Source organism: Oryctolagus cuniculus, chromosome 6, assembly GCF_964237555.1.
Source record: "Oryctolagus cuniculus chromosome 6, mOryCun1.1, whole genome shotgun sequence".
Lineage (NCBI taxonomy): Eukaryota > Metazoa > Chordata > Mammalia > Lagomorpha > Leporidae > Oryctolagus > Oryctolagus cuniculus.
In genome coordinates this window covers 8,948,873-8,969,678 of record NC_091437.1, presented here as the reverse complement: position 1 = coordinate 8,969,678, position 20,806 = coordinate 8,948,873, and the positions used below count along the sequence as shown (strand labels likewise).

At 41.6% G+C, this 20,806-nt stretch overlaps 1 non-coding gene across 1 annotated transcript in view; it reads left to right on the top strand.

Moving 5' to 3' along the window:
* The window catches only part of LOC108176450 (uncharacterized), a 46,060-nt gene extending 35,745 nt beyond the window's left edge, over positions 1-10,315 (top strand). Inside the window, exon 3 of the transcript XR_011389657.1 lies at positions 9,731-10,315. This is a non-coding gene — a transcript (uncharacterized protein). The remainder of the gene's footprint in view (positions 1-9,730) is intronic.
* The last annotated feature ends 10,491 nt before the right edge of the window (positions 10,316-20,806 follow it).

Sequence of the window (20,806 nt, the reverse complement as noted above, 5' to 3'; positions counted from 1 at the left end):
TATAGTATTCATCTGCTTTGCCGCAAGTACCACTCAAATGATCTGTGCAGTCCTTAGTCTAAGCTCTGATTCCCCAGCAGTGTCCCTCACCAAGTAACCAGGGAGCCCTGAGCGTGTGGAGCCTCCCACAGTGACTGCCCAGAGTCCCAGCCACACCCTGAGTCCTCCCACACAGCCTCAGTGTTTTCACAGTCCCAGCACACACGCCTCCCACAGTCATGAGCACCCAGCCCCCTACCTATTCTCCCCACTAGAAGCAGGAGTTTCTGCTCAGCTGATGGCTGGGCATGGACATGAGCCGATGCAGCTGTTACATATGTCCAAAATGGTATCTGCTCTCTATCAGCTTGTTACAGAACACAGTTGCAGGGTGATCAGGGAGAGAGAAACATGCCCTCCCCCTTTGTTTTTCTCCTCCAGTTTGGCAGGTAGACTATTCCCCACATGGCTCCAACCAGATTCCCTCTAGGCTCTTCCTGCAGCTTTTTCTGCAGTGGCTTGGGCTGCTGCAGTCTGGTACAGAGGCTCTAGGCTGCTGGCGTCCTGAGTCGTGAGTGTCCTCACTCTCCACGTAGGTCCACTGTGTCCCTCCAATTTGCGTAGATTTTCCTCTGCTATTTTCTCCCTAACTTCCCTGAGACTGCACTCTTTCCCCTTTTTTAAAACTATCTTCTAGACTAGGCTGGTTCCATGGCTCACTTGGCTAATCCTCCACCTGAGGCGCCGGCACCCTGGGTTCTAGTCCCTGTTGGGGTACCAGGTACTAGTCCCGGTTGCTCCTCTTACAGTCCAGCTCTCTGCTGTGGCCCGGGAGGGTGGCGGAGGATGGCCCAGGTGCTTGGGTCCCTGCGCCCGCGTGGGAGACCAGGGGGAGGCACCCGGCTCCTGGCTTGAGAATGGCGCAGCACCGGCTGTGGCGGCCATTGGGGGAGTGAACCGATGGAAGGAAGACCTTTCTCTCTGTCTCTTTCTCACTGTCTATAAATCTACCTGTCAAATAAAAAATAAATAAATAAATAGAACTATCTTCTCCTAGACTAGAGCAGCAAGCCCCCTGCCTACTCTGCCATCTTAATCCTCCCTTAACATGTAGTTTTATAAAACTTCAAAGAGAAAATTTAATTTTTCTTTATAAACTGATAACCTGGTTCTTTGGGTGATAAAAAGCCCCGTTTCCCTTCCATATTCAATAGCTCACTAAAAAGCTTCATAGCTTCTGTATATTTCCAGTCACTAGGCTCAATAAAATTAGTTGAAAGAAGCATTCAATATTGGATTAGATGAAAAAATATTTTCCTAATTTTCTCTAAAAGTTCACACAGTATCCAGAGAGCCTGCCATATGCTAAATTATTATATTGCTTGCTTCACTTACATTAAATAGAATTAAGCTTGCTTACAGAATAAGTTTTTACAATATTAATAAATATTAGCTTCCTAAAAGTATTTTTTAAAGACTTACTTATTTGTTTGAAAAGCAGAGCAGCAGAAAGAACAGAACAGACAGAAAAATCTTTGACCCTCTGGTTCACTCTCCAAATAGCTGTAGTATCTAGGTCTGGGGTAGGCCAAAGCTGCAAGCAAGAGCTCTAGCTGGGTCTTCCACATGGGGGATACCATCGTCCTCTGCTTTCCCAGTCTCATTATCAGTGTGCTGGATTGGAAGCGGAGAAGCTGGAGTCCAGATTGCACTCTGATAGGCGATGCCAGTGTTGCAAGTGGCGACTTAACCTGCTGTGCCACAACACTAGCTCCTTCCTAACATTATTTCGACTAAACCATAAGTATGATGAAATGTGTGAATAATATACTTCTTGTAGGATAGCGGAAAACTTAAAGAAAAGAGACTAGGCTTTTAGAACAGTTTTAGGTTTCCAGAAAAATTGAGAAGACAGTATGGAGTTCCCAACTACCCCATACTCAGTTTCTTCTGTGTTTAACATCTTAAATTAGCATGACATATTTGTGAAAATTCATGAAGCAGCATTGACATATTAGTCTCTGAAGTCTGTGGTTTGTTCAGATTCCTCCGTTTTACCTGGTAACCCCTTTCTATCCCAGGACACCATTAAGTGCACCACCTTGCACTTTGTCAGGATATGTCCTTGACTCCCCGTGGCCATGATGCTTTCTCAGCTATTTCTTTTGACATCTTGGACACTTTTGAGGGACAATAGTTTCCATCATGTCTTTCTACTGAAGTGTATAATTTTTTCTCATGATCTGAATGAAAGAATGGCATTCTTTGGAAGAAATTGCAGAGGTAAACTAGCATTTTCATCATGTGCTACCAAGGCTACACTTGTGAACTGATGTATCCCCATCCGTGCTGACCTCGATCACCTGGCTGATAGGATGCTTGACAGGTTTCTCCACTGAAAAGTTGTTTCTTCCCTTCCTTCCAAAACTGGACTCCTTAAAAAGAAGTCACTTTCATTAGACTACATTTACAGTTAACTTCCCCCACCTTTAATTTGCTATAAATCCTACAGCGTTTGTATATTAGAAATATAATAGAATTCACAATAATGATTTATGATAGGGCAAGAACCACAGAGCTTTCTGAATTAAATAAAGTGCCTAAATAAGTTATTGACCTTTTGGATGAAAGATTTGTCTCTTCCACCATAGTTATTTATACTACCTCATTTTGTACTTAAATTATTTCAGTGACTGCCACTGGAAGACCTTTCAGTAGGCTTCACTGTGACTCACTTGTATTGCTGGTTTTTGTTTTTTGATTGGTCTGTTTTAGTGTTTTTTTATTTATGACACCACAGATGCTCCAAGCTCATCTGGGTATAGTTGAGAACTGAAATGCATACATAATACACATACACAACACATACACACACAATGTATATATTCTAATTTCTTGCATAGGATAATTGACAATTATAATAAACTCTTACTTTTCTTACAGACTATCAGATAGTCCAAATGACTATTTTTCTACATTTAATATTATTATAATATTACATTATACATTTAATATTATAATAATCAAGAGATTAGTATGAGTTCAATTTAATTTCTATGGATGTAGTATACTAGAATTTAAAAGATCACTAAGGGCAAGAACTCTGATTTTATGAATCAAATAAAAATTTAAACATATTAAGAATAATTCTAGCAGTCAGCATTTTGGTGCAGCAGTGTAAAGCCATGACCTGCAGAGCTGGCATCCCATATGGGAGTCAGTTCAATTCCTGATCGCTCCACTTCTGATTCATCTCCCTGCTGGTGCACCTGGCAATGCAGTGGAGGATGGCCCAAGTATTTAGGGAGATTCAGAGGAAGCTCCTGACTCCTGGCTTTGGCCTCACCCAGCCCTGGTGATTGAGGCCATTTGGAGAGTGAACCAGTAGATGGAAGATCCCCCCGTCCCCCCGTGACTCTGCCTTTCAAAAGGATAAATATATCTTTAAAAAATAATTTTAATGATATATGCTGTCTATTTTTTAAAAAGATTTATTTATTGAAAGTCAGGGTTACACACACACACACACACACACACACAGAGAGAGAGAGAGAGAGAGAGAGAGAGAGATCTTCCATCTGCTGGTTCACTTTCCAGATGGCTGCAACAGCCAGGGCTGGGCCATGCTGAAGCCATCCGGCTTCCCAAATGTGTGGCAGGACCTCAAACACTTAGGTCGTCTTCTGCAAACAGCTGAATCAGAGCTGGAGCAGCTGGGACATGAACTGGCACCGTTAGGGGATGCTGGTGTCACCTTGGTGACTCTACCGGCTATGGCCAGAATGCCAGCACCTATATACCATCTTCTATTTAAAGAAATTAACAACCCAGATGTTGCATATAAAATACTCAAATGCTCCAACATCACGGGTGACTGTGATTTCACCTGAGGAAGCAGAATAATTTTTTAAAGTAAAAATTTGGATAGGGGCAGGCGTTGTGGTATAGCAGGTCAAGCTGCTGCTCAAGTCACCACATCCCATATCAAAGTGTGTGGGTTCTGGACCCACCTTGACCTCCAGTTCCAGATTCCTGATAATGTGCATCCTGGGAGGTTGCAGGGGATTGGCCTGCGTGTGAGATCTGGGTGGAGTTCCTGGATCCACGCTTCACGGTGGCCCAGGTTCAGCCATTGCAGGCACTTGAGGGGGCAAACCAGCAGATGAAAGATATCTTTCTCTTTCTCTCTCTGCCATTTTGCTTTTCAAATAAATAAATACAATAAACATAAAAAATGTGAATAAATCTGAATGTTTCTTAGGATATAGGACACAGTTGTAAGCTATAGCCGTATATTAGGGTTCTCACAAATGGCAAGAACGATCTTAAATGTTTCAATGTAAGCAAAAGTGTGTAAGCAGTGCCTGACACATTTGCCTGCGCCTTAATGTTCAGGCTAGAGGTGGTCAGAGGTTAATATGAAGCCCCATGACACCTGCTGAACCTAGGCGTGTTTCTTCAAAGTACCTAACACCAAGTTAGAAGGGTGAATGTGTACAGAGAAGCCCCTTTGATGTTCAAATGGGGATGTTTCAAGGAGGCTTCCAGGGAGCTGGGCAATTGCACTGCTAGCTCCTGGTGGGAAAGTGGTGTAGGAACTCACTGTTCTATACGTTTATAGGAACTTAATTGCTAGAAAAATCAAGGCTTCTAATGACTCCACATTGCCTCTGAAGTCAGTTTACATGCACTGATGGAGTCCCACACACAGCACTCAGCCTCTCCTGGGCTGCACCCTGCACGTGGCAGGTGCAGCTTCTCTTGGGTGGGGTGATTCAGGCACACTAACAGACAGAATGCTTCCATCCCTGAGTAGGGCAGCTGTTCTCTTCTTCCTCCCCTTCCTCAAAATAAGTATGCAGTCTTGCAGGTTAATAAGTATTTAAATCTAGGAAGTAAAAGTTGGCTTTTATATTATGGTCCTGTTATTATTACTAATATTATTGTCATTATATTATGTGTTTTTCACAGTTATCAAAATAATGGCCAATATAGGCAGAACAAACATTTTCTTTCATTTTACAGATTAAGAGACACAGTCTCAGAGTGGTAAAGCCATTTTCATGGAGGAAAACATCAGAACTGTATTTTGAGGCCTGTCTTTCCTGGTTCTAAATTCAGTTCTCCTTCCATTAACCATTGCAGTCAGTGATTTTAGGGAGTCAACAGATTAATACTTAGGAGTTTTTATTTATTTAATAAATATTTATCATTATTCATTTATTATATATTATTTAATAAATATTAATATTTAATATGTGAAAACTTTAATTAGCACATCAAGCCTTGATTTCATGGGTGTTATTTTAGGGTGAAACTAAGCTAGATATTCATTGGAAAAATGAGCCAAAAAATACCATCTTAACACTGAAAGAGATGCACATAGATATTGAAGAAATCATGAATGTGAATGACCAAAGTCTGGGAAATGATGAACTGTAGTTTGCTTAGATGTGAAAAGAATATCAGTTCATTCCTAAAGGGAATCAAGAAGGAAGCCAAAATGTAAATAAAACAAACAAAAATAGAAATATAATTAAATGGCTTATATTTTATTCTTTTAAAGACTTATTTGTTGATTGATTTGAAAGGCAGAGTGATATAAAGAAAGAGAGAGGCAGAGAGGGAAGAGATCTTCCATCCACTCTTTCACTCCCCAAATGGTAACAACAGCCAGGTCTGGGCCAGGCTGAAGGCAGAAGCCTGGAACTCCATCCTGATCTCCCACTTACTTGGCAGGAGCCCAAGCACTTGGGTCATCTTTCATTGCTTTCCCAGGCAGATTAGCGGTGAGATAGATCTGAAATGGGGCAGCCAGGACTGAATCTGTGCTTTGATATGGGATGCCAGTGTCACAAGCAGCAGCTTCATGTACTGCACCACAACACTGGACCCCCAGACATTTTTAGAATGATTAGAACTATATTCACATAACCAGACAAATTGTGTATGCTATATAATAATTAAAAATGCTTAATGGCAAAAAGGTTACATTTGTGAAAAAGACAAATACATATGATCTAGTGTGTGTAATTTTTCGTTCTTTTAAATGTAATTATAGTTTGTTACTCTTTATTCTTTTATTATAACTAAATCAAATATTTCATGAAGATATCAACCAGCCAAATTTAATACTACTAGAAGAAAAGAAGGAGATTTATTTTCCTATGGCCTGTAAAGTCGATTTCTAATTTGGAAAATAAACTTCAGGCAAGAAAAGTAATGCAGAGGGATGCAGATTTTCTGCAACAGAGAGGCAATAGGATTTCACTCAAAAATCCTTGAGCCAGGAATGATCAGTCCTGGGGTTTAGTCTTAGTTTTTCGACTATATGGCATTAGGCAAATGACCTTAAAAATGTTTTATGTAAATAAAGAGGATCAAGATTTCTGAGAGTCCTTTTAGTTCTAATTCTGAATCAAAAATTCACTATAATCCATTTTCCACCATATGAAGCTGTGTTTTTTTTTTTTAAGATTTATTTATTTATTTGAAAGGCAGAGTTATAGAGAAGCAGAGACAGAGACAGAGAGAGAGGTCTTCCATCTGCTGGTTCACTCTCCAAATGCCACAATGGTGGGTGCTGGGCCAATCTGAAGTCAGGAGCAGAAGCTTCTTCAGGGTCTCTCAGGTGAGTGCAGGGGCCCAAGGGCTCAGGACATCTTCCACTATATGAAGCAGTTTTTAAAAATGGTGAATTTAGGGTACAGTCCCATTGTATTCTGGAGGCATTTTAGAATGGGGTCATCTGTCCAGCAATTCTCCTAGCTAGGCCTCAAACCCTTTGGGATTATTGCTTCTGCCCCATGATTAATGGCATATAAGGTATGAGAGATAGTTTCTTGTTCTCACCAGATTCCCCTTTATTTTTCAAGTTGGTCTATGATCTCCTTTATAACTGGATCTTGAAAACTGAATATCTAGTTTTATCTACCCCCCCCATCCAAATTTCCAGTTTATTTCTAGCATCCCCAACTAGGACTAACTAAAGATCTGTATGAATTATAAGTCAGATAAAGATTACAAAGTGTATTTTTTTAAACTCAGAACTTGGGTTATTGGCACTTCCTTTCATAGTCATTTCCTAAGACATGGTTTTTCATCTCCTTTTCTGTTTTCCCATAAACCCTGATTTACCCCTTTCAAAGGCCAAAAATAGAAAAGCAAAGTGGTTTCCTCCTTTTCCTCTGTTCATGTCACAGCTGCTGCACATTAGCTTGCAACATGGTGGCCGAGGCTCATTGAAGCCAGGGCTGCTGGTCAAACCTGAGACACTGAAACCCAGCCCCACCCAACTGGCCAATGCAACTGACTGCACTGCTGATCTGCAGATCCAGATTTTAAGGGGCATGAACAGTATACACTTTTAGAAACCTCTTAAAAATAATAATCTTGGAAGGGGCCCAAGTAAATGAGAAGCACCGAACTTAAGGTTTCTTAGCATCATTTTTAAGTCTGTCACTGCTAAGAAATTTGCATATGTAAAATAATTTGTATATTTATAAAGTACCAAATTCTTGTGTGTGTATGTGTGTGTGTGTTATCACAGTATGAGAAATCAAGACACTGCAAGACGCACGCACACTTTATTTTCTGCCTGGAGTTGGTTTTGTTTCCAGTCTCCAATGTAGAGTCTAGTTCGAGTTAGACTGAATCATCAAACTAGTCAAACCTGAATCTCAGATCTCATGATTTTTTTTTTTTTTTTGACAGGCAGAGTTAGTGAGAGAGAAAGAGAGAGAGAGAGAGAGAGAGAGAGAAAGGTCTTCCTTTTCCGTTGGTTCATCCCCCAAATGGCCGCTACAGCTGGAGCGCTTCGTCCCCAGCGCGCTGAGCTGATCCAAAGCGAGGAGCCAGGTGCTTCCTCCTGGTCTCCCATGCGGGTGCAGGGCCCAAGCACTTGGGCCATCCTCCACTGCCCTCCCAGGCCACAGCAGAGAGCTGGACTGGAGGAGCAACCGGGACAGAATCTGGAGCCCAACTGGGACTAGAACCCAGGTGCTGGCGCCGCAGGTGGAGGATTAGTCAAGTGAGCTGCGGCGCCTGCCAGATCTCATGATTTTTAAACAAAATGAGGCTGGGAGCAATGAAGTGTGCTAAGACGGAAAAGAGCGAGACTGAATATTTACATTGACCAATCCTGAATTGCAGCATTCCCTGAGTGGGATTCCATCCCATTTCACCCAGAGAGAGATCACTCCTGTGAGTTTTACTCGCTTTGAAAGCATCTTCCTAATATATTCTAGACTGTCCTTCCCCCGTTAGGTAATGGGGTAGGAGAAGCTCTCTGTGAGTGACAAAGCGATGTGTGCACAGCAAAGGAAGCTGGCGGGATGATGCAGGGACGCGAGTCTTGACCAAAGCACACAGTCCCTTCACGCTCCCTCAGTTCTGGACTATAAAGTTAATTCCTCCACTTGGCCAGCAACATCTTCCTAATATCTACTGACTGAAGTATTTGGATTGTTTGCTCTGACTGATCAAATGTTTAATTCATGTGCTATCTATGTAACATTAGTTCCAAAAATCAAAAATTTTCCTTACAATCAAGGGGTTAAAGAAATCTGTGCAGTTAGAACTGGAATACAGCTCTTTCTCTCCGGGTCATAGTTTCTACTTCCCTCTGTGTTCCTGTTTTTTATCTGTCTGGTGGCTAACTTCTGCTTACAGTTCCTACTCCCTTCAACTTCTGCTTGCACATGACTTGTATTTGTTATAGTTCTACACCAGGTCCTGGAAACACAGCAGTGAGTAAGGCCACCCTGACTCCTCATCCCCTCATGGGACTCACAGTGCAGAAGGGAATAAACAAATAATCTCACATACCCACATGATGTACCATGAAGCAAATGTACAAGCTACATGAAGTCATACATTAAAAAGCAGTGTAATATAAACTGTGGATCAGTATCCATGATTGGGTTATAAAATGAATCTAGTGATTTTTAACAAAAGAAGTAACAGAAAGTGTCCAAGTAATCGCACATCATAAGAATTCTTTTGTGAAACTTTTATTTCAGTTTATAGTATCAGTGAATAAACAGATGAAAATTCAGGTTCTTAGGGAGTGTGATTTCTAGAGGAAAGGTAAATAATAAATAAGATAAATTAGTAAAATATAGAATATACTAGAAGATGACAAAGGACTGAAAAACAAAAGGCGAGGAGTAATATACAACTTGTCAGGGCTGGGGGTTACATGTTTATAAAAGGTAGCCAAGGGCCACTTCCATGGGAAGGCCTTTTGGTTCATGATCCCCAGAAATGGAGAGAGAGAGCTGAATGGACATTTGAGGAGGAGACTTGGAGGCAGAGGGAACAGCCAGTGCAAAGACCAGGAGTGCACATGGCCTGTTGGAGCTGAAGAGACCCAGGCCCATGTGAGTGACGGGGAGTGAGTGGGAGGAGTGGTGAGCAGAGAGGAAAGGTCAGATAGCAGTGGGGGTCAGATCACGTTTTGTCTGAGACTGAGATGGCACACTGCTGGAATGTGCAGAGTAGATCAACATGATCTGTATTTTGATAGGATTACTGGCCACCAGAATGACAACGGTTTTAAAAGGCGAAGAAGAAACAGGGTCATCATGATGTGGTCCTCCTTAGGTCAGGAATTTCTATCTGTTTTATTCACTTTGTGTCCCTAGTCTCTTATAATAATTATTTATTTGAGAATGAATATTTACAAGTATATGTGCACCAGGTCATGATATGAAACATATTTTTTTAAATTGCTTTTTTTTTTTTTTGAAAGGTAGAGAGTGTGAGAAGCAGAGACAAAGAGAGACCTTCTAACCATACATCCACTTCCTAAATATCTGCAAGAACCAAGCTGGGTCTGGCCAAAGACAGACGCCTGGAATTCCACCCAGGTCTTCCACATGTACCCGGAATCTTAAGTACGTGAACCACTACTTGCTGCCTTCCACGATACATATTATCAGGAAACTGTATAGGAAGCAGAGTAGCTGGTTCTTGAACTATGATCTCACATATGAGATGTGGGTGGCCCAAGTGATGGACTTAACCACTGAGCCAAATGCCCATCCAGTGAAACACACTTCTTACTATGAGGTCAGAGTCAAAAAGAGTGAAAGCCCCTCTCTTAGAAGTGACTTAGTCTTGGATCTCAGGAAAGGGATTCTCTGGGAATTGACATTTAAACCGAGATCTAAAGAACAGACAGGAAGAGACAGGAGGCAGTGACAAGACGTTTTTCAGGAGTTGTAAATTTGGGAATGATGAGTACATGCACAGTATTTGAAACCCTCTGCAGGTGTTTTTGTCTATGTTGTAAGGAAGGAAGGAGCAAAATTAAAAGCATTGCTAACCACCTCTACTTTCTGCTTCCTATTTTTGTATATTCATTTCCTGTAACATTTTTCCTACTGAAAAATAGCACTTAGTAGTTCTTTATTTTTAAAAAGCATGTATCTTAAGGAAACTTCCTATATCACATCATAGTAATAGGAAAAGTCAATGAATTTGAAATTCATATTTAGTAAATTTTATTTAAATGACTGAAAAGATTCACAAATATCTTAGATATTCCACGTTTTCTGAGGTTGATCTTTTTATTTCTGTGTCCATAATTCAACTTCTAAGAAATATTTATTTGAAAGGCAGAGTTACAGAGAGAGAGTGAGAGAGAGAGAGAGGGGAGAGAGAGATCTCCCATCCACTGATTCACTTCACAAATGACTGCAACAGCCAGGGCTGGGCGAGTCTGAAGCCAGGAGTCAGGAGCTTATTCCAGGTCTCCCACGTGGGTGCAGGGGCCCAAGGATGTGGGCCATCTTTCGCTGCTTTCTCAGGAACATTAACAGGGAGTGGCATTGGAAGTAGAGCAGCTGGGACATGAACTGGCACCTATTTGGGATGCTGACGTTGCAGGTGGTGACTTAACCTGCTAGCCATGATGCTGGCCCCCATGATTCTACTCTGAATATTCAGAATGTGGTTCTTCTGTGCTAGTGCTGGTGTAGGTAATTTCATCTGCCTAAAGAACCAGCAATACTTTTCTCCCATCTCTGCCCACAGTATTCTCAACACTAATTTTATTTTATCCTAAGTCAAATTCCATTGCTCTGGTAAGAAATCTTGACTTGAGCACACACACAACCCCTAATCTTAGCAAATTTGAATATAAACTACTAATTTAAAGCAGGAGTTTGTATCTAAGCAAATGTTGGTATATCTTATTTTCTAATAAACATACTAGTTCTGCATCATTCATGATGTTCTAGTACTCATAAAATAGTGAAATAGGGGCAAGCACCACGGCTCAACAGGCTAATCCTCCGCCTGTGGCATCAGCACCCTGGGTTCTAGTCCCGGTCGAGGTGCCAGATTCTGTCCCGGTTGCTCCTCTTCCAGTCCAGCTCTCTGCTGTGGCCCGGGAGTGCAGCGGAGGATGGCCCAAGTGCTTGGGCCCTGCACCCGCATGGGAGACCAGGAGAAGCATCTGGCTCCTGGCTTCAGATCAACGTGGTGCACTGGCCGCAGCGGCCATTGCGGGGTGAACCAACGGAAAAGGAAGACCTTTCTCTGTTTCTCTCTCTCAGTGTCCTCTCTGCCTGTCAAAAAAAAAAAATAATAATAATAATAATAATAATTGTGAAATAGGACTGAACTATTTAAGCATGTATTTTCAATTTTTTAAGTTCCATCATAACTCTTTTTTAAAAATTTATTTATTTATTTGAAAATCAGAGTTACACAGAGAGAGGAGAGGGAGGGAGGGAGGGAAGAAGAGGGAGAGAGAGATAAAGAGAGAGAGAGGGGTCTTCCATCTGATGGTTCACTCCCCAATTGGCTGCAACGGCTGGCGCTGCGCCAATCTGAAGCCAGGAGCCAGGAGCTTCTTCGGCATCTCCCACGTGGGTGCAGGGGCTCAAAGACTTGGGCCATCTTCTCCTGCTTTCCCAGGCCACAGCAGAGAGCTGTATCAGAAGTGGAGCAGCCAGGTCTCGAACCGCCACCCATATGGGATGCTGGCGCTTCAGGCCAGGGTGTTAACCTGCTGCGCCACAGTGCTGGCCCCATAATAACTCTTTTTAAATTTTAAAATTTTATTGTTTATTTAATAGGCAGAGGGAGAGAGAGAGTGCGTGAACGAGCCAGCTGCCGGCCTCTGGCTCACTCCGTCTGTGTGGGTGACAGGAACTCAAGTACTTGCGTCGTCATTGCTGCTTCCTAGGAACATTAACAGGAAGCGGAGTCGAGAGCCAGAGGTGGCAGCAGACCCCAAGGACTGCAGCATGAGATGGGAGCATAGCAGCTGCGAAGCCAGATGCCTGCTCTGAGTGTGTAGTTTAAGCAGCAGAATAATTTAAGCTGCAGTAAAATACAGTTCTTTTCCTAAAAATGTGTAATAATTGATTTTTTAAAAAAGCACACTGGAAATATTTAACTTTTAAGAATTGTAACAAATGCTTCAAATATTTTTTTCTTATTGCAAAGACAAAACATTGCCATTGTAGAAATTATAGAAAATATATAAAAGTATAAGGAAGAAAATAAAAGTCACCTGTAGTCATATCACTCAGGTATAGCATCACTATTCACAGTTTCCATGCATGCACTTAATGTATATGCATATATAAAGAATTATATATTTATTTGAAAGGCAGAGTTAGAGAGAAAGGGAGAGACAAAGATCTTCCATCTACTCGCTGGTTTACTTCCAAATGCCCGCTGGGCTGGTCAGAAGCCAGGAGCCTGGAACTTCTGTATCTCCCACATAGGTGGGTGGGGCCCATTTTCTGTCACTTTCCCAGGTCCATTAGCAGGGAGCTGGATTGGAAGTGGAGCGGCTGGGGCTTGAATCAGTGCCAGGATACCACAGCATTCTAATAATGGGTAGCATTTGTTGACCGTTTACTACAAGCTGTCGTGACACCAACTGCTTTGCAGGTGTTGCCTCATTTAATCAAGCCCAGGCCCCTATGGAGGTAGGTACTGTTATTATCCCCATTTTATAGCTGAGGAAACTGAGGCTCAGAGGGACTTAGTAGCTAGCTGAAGGTCATACATTCAGAAAACGTCTGAGTCAGTTCTTGGATCTGGTCTGACATACTATAATGATTCTTGTAGACTCTAAAATTATTTTAATGTGCTTCTTTCATTTGCCATTAGATTGGATGAATTTTCCATGTAAGTAGAAGTTTTCACTAGAGGATTTTAAAGACTGTAAAGTCATTTCTTTTTCAGGCTTATCACAGTTACTTCAACTATATTTGTACTTTTGGACATGTAGGTTATTTCCAACTTTGAAGTCAAGAACCAACCATGAACCATCTCTGTGTCTCGAGTGCCCGGTCTGGCACTTTGTTCAGGCCCAAAATGTCAGCTTAACAGATGGCTGTAGAGAGGAAAGGCAACCTCCCCTGGAGATATAAAATTGAAACTGGCACAAAGAAGGAAGGGTCATACTTAACAGAAACAGAAAGAATGCACGTTGGAGGACTTAGTTTTTTCATTAAGCTTTTTGAGTTGCGAAAAACAGAAAATCATTCAGGCTGACTCTGTTAAGAAGGTAATTAACGATCAGGAAAATAGTGCCACAAGAGGAACTCAAGCCTAGAACTGTTGCAGGACCCTTTAATAGGCCTCTATACTTTCTTGAAGTCCTTTTCAGAGTGTTTATTTGCTTTTTCCTTATATTACCAGCTGACTTTCGTACTCTTTACTCTTTTATGTGCCTAAACTTTCTTTACCCTATGCATTGAGTCAACATTTCAGCTGGCTCATGGGTCAGTATTGCCCATCTGTCCTCTTTCTACCTCATGACCAGAGGTCATGTCCCCCAAACTAAACTGCTTATAGCAGGCATCAGAGGTACAAAGATCAACACAACCAGGTTAGTTGTTCCGGGAAATAGTGTTAGCTCTTCATTCCAGCCACAGTAGGTACTGTGCAATTCCCTGTCCCCTCTATTTAAAATAAACAGTTTTAAAATTGCTCCTCTGCTCCACCACAGCCCTGGGCACACGTCTAGCATGACATCTGGGACTCCTTCCTGTAGTTATCTCTTTACGTTGTCACGACTGAATGGTGGGCTCCTCAGCAACAAGCAGAGTGAGTGAATGAATACAGTCAGAACTCACTTATATTTATTTTACACACCATCCACATATTCACTGAGACAACAGTACTCTATGCAATACCTAGCATGTTCTGCCTGAAGAGGGAGGCATAGCTAAGTAGATGGTGAGAATGGACAGGTCCGCCGGCGCCGCGGCTCACTAGGCTAATCCTCCGCCTAGTGGCACTGGCACACCGGGTTCTAGTCCCGGTTGGGGCGCCGGATTCTGTCCCGGTTGCCCCTCTTCCAGGCCAGCTCTCTGCTGTGGCCAGGGAGTGCAGTGGAGGATGGCCCAGGTGCTTGGGCCCTGCACCCCATGGGAGACCAGGAGAAGCACCTGGCTCCTGGCTCCTGCCATCGGATCAGCGCAGGGAGCCGGCCGCAGTGCGCCGGCCGCGGCGGCCTTTGGAGGGTGAACCAACGGCAAAGGAAGACCTTTCTCTCTGTCTCTGTCTCTCTCACTGTCCACTCTGCCTGTCCAAAAAAAAAAAAAAAAAAAAAAAGAATGGACAGGTCCTCCCTTTTATCCATGGATAGATCCCAAACGATTGCACCAAGGGCAAAAACCATCACCAGTGAAACCTCATAATTATCTATTTTTAGGCAAAAGGACCTTTCAACCTCCAAAGGAAGGGAAGAGGCAAAAGCAAAAATAATATGACAATGCCAAATAGGTATACTGCACCTAAAATGCCTAAAACAGCTTGGTTACCTGACTTGACCATAGTTGATCCACTGTTGGTACCCCTTAGGCAGGCCTGAGGGGACAATCAGAGGCATGATGAGCATTTTTAAAAAATATTTATTTATTTATTTGAAAGGCAGAGTTAGAGAGAGGCAGAGGCAGAATTACAGAGAGAAAAGGAGAGGCGGTGTGTGTGTGGGGGGGTGTCTTCCATCCACGGTTAACTCCCCAGATGGCTACAATGGCCAGAGCTGTGCTGATCTGAAGCCAGAGTCTCCACGTGGGTGCAGGGATCCAAGGACTTGGGCCATCCTCCACTGCCCTCCCAGGCCATAGCAGAGAGCTGGATCGGAAGTGCAGCAGTTGGGACCTGAACCTGCACCCACATGGGATGCCGGCACTGCAGGCAGCAGCTTTACCCGCTATGCCACAGCGCCAGACACCGAGCATTTTTGTACCTGCCTGCTGTGTGACACACCCCCAAGAGGACAAATGAATGGATTCTCAGTGCTCTGCAAAACCGGCACAATCATCAGCACCTCTCCTCTTACCTCGTTCCTTGCTGCTTTCCTTATAATAATGAAGCAGCTGCACCTGACATTTTAAAAAAGAGGTGAATAGTTTAATTTCTTAAAAAATATTTATTTATTTGCTTGAAAGGCAGAGTGACAGGAATCTTCCATCCTCTGGTCTGCTTCCTAAAAGGCTGCAATCGCCTGGGCTGGGCCAGGCTGAAGCCAGGAGCTAGGAACTCCATCCAGGTCTCCCACGCGGGTGGTAGGTGTTCAAGTTCCCAGAGCAGCAGGGCACTCAAATCCATGCTCCAACATGGATGCAAGCTTTATGTGCTGCACCACAATGCCAGCCCCAAGGTAAATAGTTTTGAGGTGGGACTATTTCCTAAGCAACCTTACAGGACAAAAATAGGGTACAAGGTTCCCTCAATTATTTTGTAACTTGCTTAACTTTGAGTTTGCAATTTTTTTTAATCTGTTAGAAAAAGGAATGTAAGGTATCACATCGTGTTCTGTATATAATGTGGAGTTTGGGAAACCAAACCAAAAGTACCATCTGTGTGACCCAGGCTGTACCTTATGGGAACATACAATATATATGCTTTAAGGGTATCATTAAGAGCTCTGACTTCTGCTGTTTTTCATTCTGTCATCTTCAGCCTGTTGGTTCTTGCTCTGAGGCCTGTTCTCTCAAGGCCACAGTTGGTATCAGATGCTATGTCATCCAGTGGAAGAAGAGCAGTAATTTTCTTCTAAGGACCTGTTTTATCAGCTATGAGAAACTTCCTCCTGCTTCCTGTCATGTCTCATTGGCCAAACTGTTTCACCTGCTCATGCCTAGACCCATTATTGGCCAAGAGAATGGAGTGATTATAACTAGGACCAGTCAAGGTCACTGGACTTTGGAGAGGTTCAGCTTCCCTTAAATCAAAAGACTACTGTTGACCTGAGCAGATAGGTTCTCTCGGGAAGGAACAGAGCTGGGCTGTGGGCTGTAGGGAAGAATGACTGTTGGATAGGTAGTCAATGATGTCTATAGCAGACACCCACCTTCAACAGGGACTTGTACTGGGCCATTTAATGTAGGGGTAAATCACCCCATATATATATATATATATATATATGTATATATTTTTGACAGGGAGAGTGGACAGAGAGAGAGAGAGACAGAGAGAAAGGTCTTCCTTTTGCCGTTGGTTCACCCTCCAATGGCCACCGCGGCTGGCGCGCTGCGGCCGGCGCACCCTGCTGATCCGATGGCAGGAGCCAGGTACTTCTCCTGGTCTCCCATGGGGTGCAGGGCCCAAGCACTTGGGCCATCCTCCACTGCACTCCCTGGCCACAGCAGAGAGCTGGCCTGGAAGAGGGGCAACCGGGACAGAATCCGGTGCCCCGACCGGGACTAGAACCTGGTGTGCTGGCGCCGCTAGGCAGAGGATTAGCCTAGTGAGCCGCGGCGCCGGCTCCCACATATATTATTCATCTAAAAGATTTATTAAGTGACTGCCAAGGCTAGCAAATGGGACATAGGCTTTAGAAACAAACAGATCTGGCCACTTAGCAGTGACTTAACCACACAGAAGCTAACTTCTCTGCAATTCACCTTCCTCCTTTGTAAAAAGAGGATACCTCTCAGAGTTATTATCAGAATCAAATTTGGTGCTGGAAATCAATGGCAAGAGACCGCCACAGGCATTCAATGAGTGTGTATTTCTTTCCCTCTTTCACTGAAGTTATAATAATTCATAATGATAATTCTGAGTTATCAATAAAATGTTAAAGTTGTTTTATATTTTAAAATCGGAAGCCAATACTTAATGCATTGCAATTTTTTGTTAAGTAGATTTTAAAATTCCAGGTCCATAAAATACAAAAACTCAGTTATCTAGATGCCCAGAGTGCCTCATTAATAATAATTGCCAAAATTTGAGAACTTATTAATTCTATGCATATTATATAGATTTCCTCATTCAATTTTTTAAAACTGGAGGGTGGGAGTTTTATCTGCTGTGTAAGTGGATAGAAGCCAAGCATGCTCTAAATATCTTGCAAGGTACAGAAAAACTCCATGCAACAAACAATATCATTCAAATTTGGCAGTAATGCTATGGGTTATAAATTATTAATTTTTTGGTAAATGAAGAAACTGGCCTCCAGAGAGGTTGAAAAGCCCAAGGTTATATAGCTCATGGATGGAATACCTGGGTTTATCCTGTTCTAGCCTGATGGAGAGAGAGAATAGTAAGGAAAGTGTTATTAAAACTTTGAGATGCAATGACTTTAAATAGCTTTTGTCTTGACTGTTGAAGAACATTTTTTTTCAATACTATTTGTTACAGCTTTTGTCTTGACTGTTGAAGAACATTTTTTTTTCAATACTATTTGTTGAACTCTACCTAGTATAGAGTTAATCATATGTATATAAAGTTAATTGAAAATAAATCTTAGGAAAAAATAAGAATGGGAATAGGAGATGAAGTAGGAATAGGGTGGGAAGGTAGATACAGTGGGAAGAATCACTATGTTCCTAAAGTTGTACTTATGAAATGCATTCAGTTTGTATTCCTTAAATAAAAGGTTTATGGGCAGAAAAAATTGATATAAAATATAAAAAAAGTTCTTACAGATTTTTGAGACTCATTTACAATATTGATAAAATATATAAGGTCCTTGAAACTACTGAAAACTATTAAAAGAGATTTAAATAAATGAAAACACATGAAGAAATAGATAATTCTCTTGGATAATTAAAGATGCATTTGCTGTATTTTTTGAGATTATTCAATTCTGCCATAAAAGACAACAAATAGGATTGGTGAAACTATTAGTGTTAAGCATAAGTAGTTAGTATGCAGTACACATGGACACTAAACAAATAGAAAGGGCTGAAAGGATCAAGAGATACCTTATATTCAGGAGATAAAAATGCACTTAAATACTCATGACACTCTCAATATACAAGACATACTTAATACATAGGATGCACTAAATATACTTAGCACATACAAGCACTCAATATTCATGAGGTCTTAATTCAACCATCCATTAGTGACAACTATTGCAACCCATGTATTCTCTACACAATAAGCACAAATAAAACACATGCTACTCAATAGCTAACTGGGCAGTTTTGATCCCTTCTCCATCCCCCCAGCTCTCTCCAATAAAACAAGTATGTATCATTGGTCTAGGGCACCTCTTGACCTGTGGAACTCCTTGCTTAGACCTCAACTTTGGTCCTTGTAACCACATTATCAATGGAAAAATTCCATGGTAGACAGAGACAACAGAAGGCAAGTAATGTGTCTCTTCCACCCAACTAGAACCCTCCCCTGTGTGTTAATTTATCTCTCACTAACAGTTAAACCATAGCAGGTGTTGTGTTACCTACATCAAAAAGGAAATAGTTTTTTGTTTTCAGCCCATATACACAAAGAAGTCACTAAGGCACTACAGTGTCCATTGAAGTGAAGGTGCTGCAGGTGCTGGCCAGTTGACAGCATTAGTGAAGAGGGGAGCAGTGTGGTGAACAGAAAGTATAAAGAGGGATGTGAGGAGTTCTGAGCAGAGCTCTATAGGGAAAAACCCTGACTATGCTGATTTGTTTGCAGGTCTTAATTTGTACATTAGAAAATATATACATGGATGTATAATTGCTACAGTGGCAGAGACAGTGTTGACCTTAGGAGCAGGGCGGGTGTGGGAATGGTTAGAGATGTCTTTACAGAAGAGGTTGCATTTTGATTGTTCTTTGAAGAACAGCCATGGATTTTTCCAGAGGCAAATTCAAAGGTGCTCCAGATTTTTTCAGGGAGCTTGGGTGGGTTTTGAAACTCAGTTGGAACATAAGCAAAAGCGTTATAATGCTCCAGGTGCATGTGCTAACAGTTTTTTAAAGTCGATTTTATGTGATACATTTTTAAAGTGTTTATTGTCTACATAGCATATCCAGATTTCTTGTAGTTTCTGTTTGCATGTCTTTTTATTCTCCTGGGTGTATTTGACATTAGAGTATTTCTCCTTGTAGATACCATATAATTAGATTTTTATAAAATCCTGCTTGTTAGTCTCTGCCTTGATTGGATTTGTCTAATCCAATCACATTTAATGTTATTATTGATAGCTGGATTTTTCTTTTCGTTCTCTTTCTTTTTAAAGATTTATTTATTTATTTGTTTGAAGGCAGAGTTTCAGGGAAAAGATGAGAGATCTCCATTTGCTGGTTCACTCCCAACATGATCCCAATGGCTGGGGCTGGATCAGGCTGAAGCCAGGAACCTAGAACTCTGTTGATGTCTCCCATGTGGCCCAAAGACTTGAACCATCATCTAATGACTTCCCAGGCACATTGGCAGGGAGCTGGATTAACAGTGGAACAGCCAGAAATTGGACAGTTGCCCGTATGGGTTGGTGGCATTGTAGGTAGTGGCTTAACTTGTTGAGCCACAATGCTGGCCCATTGCTTTTTATTTTTGTATAGCTCACATATGTTTGATTTTCCTATTTCTCTTTATTGCACTAATCTGCATTAGGTGAATAATTTCTGTCATTTTCTTTTTACTGATGTAACAGAATACCTGAATCTGAGTAATTTATGAACAATATGAATTTATTTCCCACAGACCTGGAGGCTGGGAAGAAAGAGGGTCTCTGCTTGTGAGATGGTGCCTTGTTGCTGTTTCCTGCAGGGGACAGAGGCTGAGTCCTTACCTGGCTGGAGGGGTATAAGGGTAAAAAGGGCCTCAGCTTGTCCAGTTCCCACCAGTTTTTAAATAAGGCATTAAACCATTCCCCACAGGCCCCACATCTTAAGATTACCACATTGAGGATTAAGTTCCAACATGAGTTTGGGGATGAACACTTTTATACAGTAGCATTGTCTTATATAGATTTTAATTTCTTTCTGCTTTTGTGTTGTCACTTTTCCTTAGTGATTACGTTAGGGTTTATCACATACCTCTTAATTCATTAGCATTGGCTTCAGATGTGTACTACCTTAATTTCAATGAGATCTTAAACCATTGTTACCATGTAGATATATTTGTCCCCTTTTGTGGTATTATCAGTAAACATATTACATTTTAAAGATTTTATTTAATGAATACAAACTTCATGCATTTCATTTATACAAATTTAGGAACATAGTGATTCTTGCCATCCAACACTCCCTCCCCATTTCTACCCTTGTTCCTCTTCCCTCTCCTAGTCCCATTCTTATTTTTTATAAAAATCTATTTTCAGTTAACTTTATACTCATAAGATTAACCCTAAACTAAGTGAAGTGTTCAACAATTAGTTTGGAAAAAAAAAAAAAACCCAGTTGCTTAAGACATGGGCTGTTCAAAATCATTGCATCTCACAGTGTCAGTTTCACTCCTATAGATTACCTCTTATGTATTCTATTAGTTACCACAGATCAGAGGGAACATATGGTATTTGTCTTTTTGGGACTGGCTAATTTCAGTAAGCCTAATGGTTTCCAGTTGCATCCATTTTGTTGCAAATGAAGGATTTCATTTTTTTATTGCTGTGTAATAGTCATAG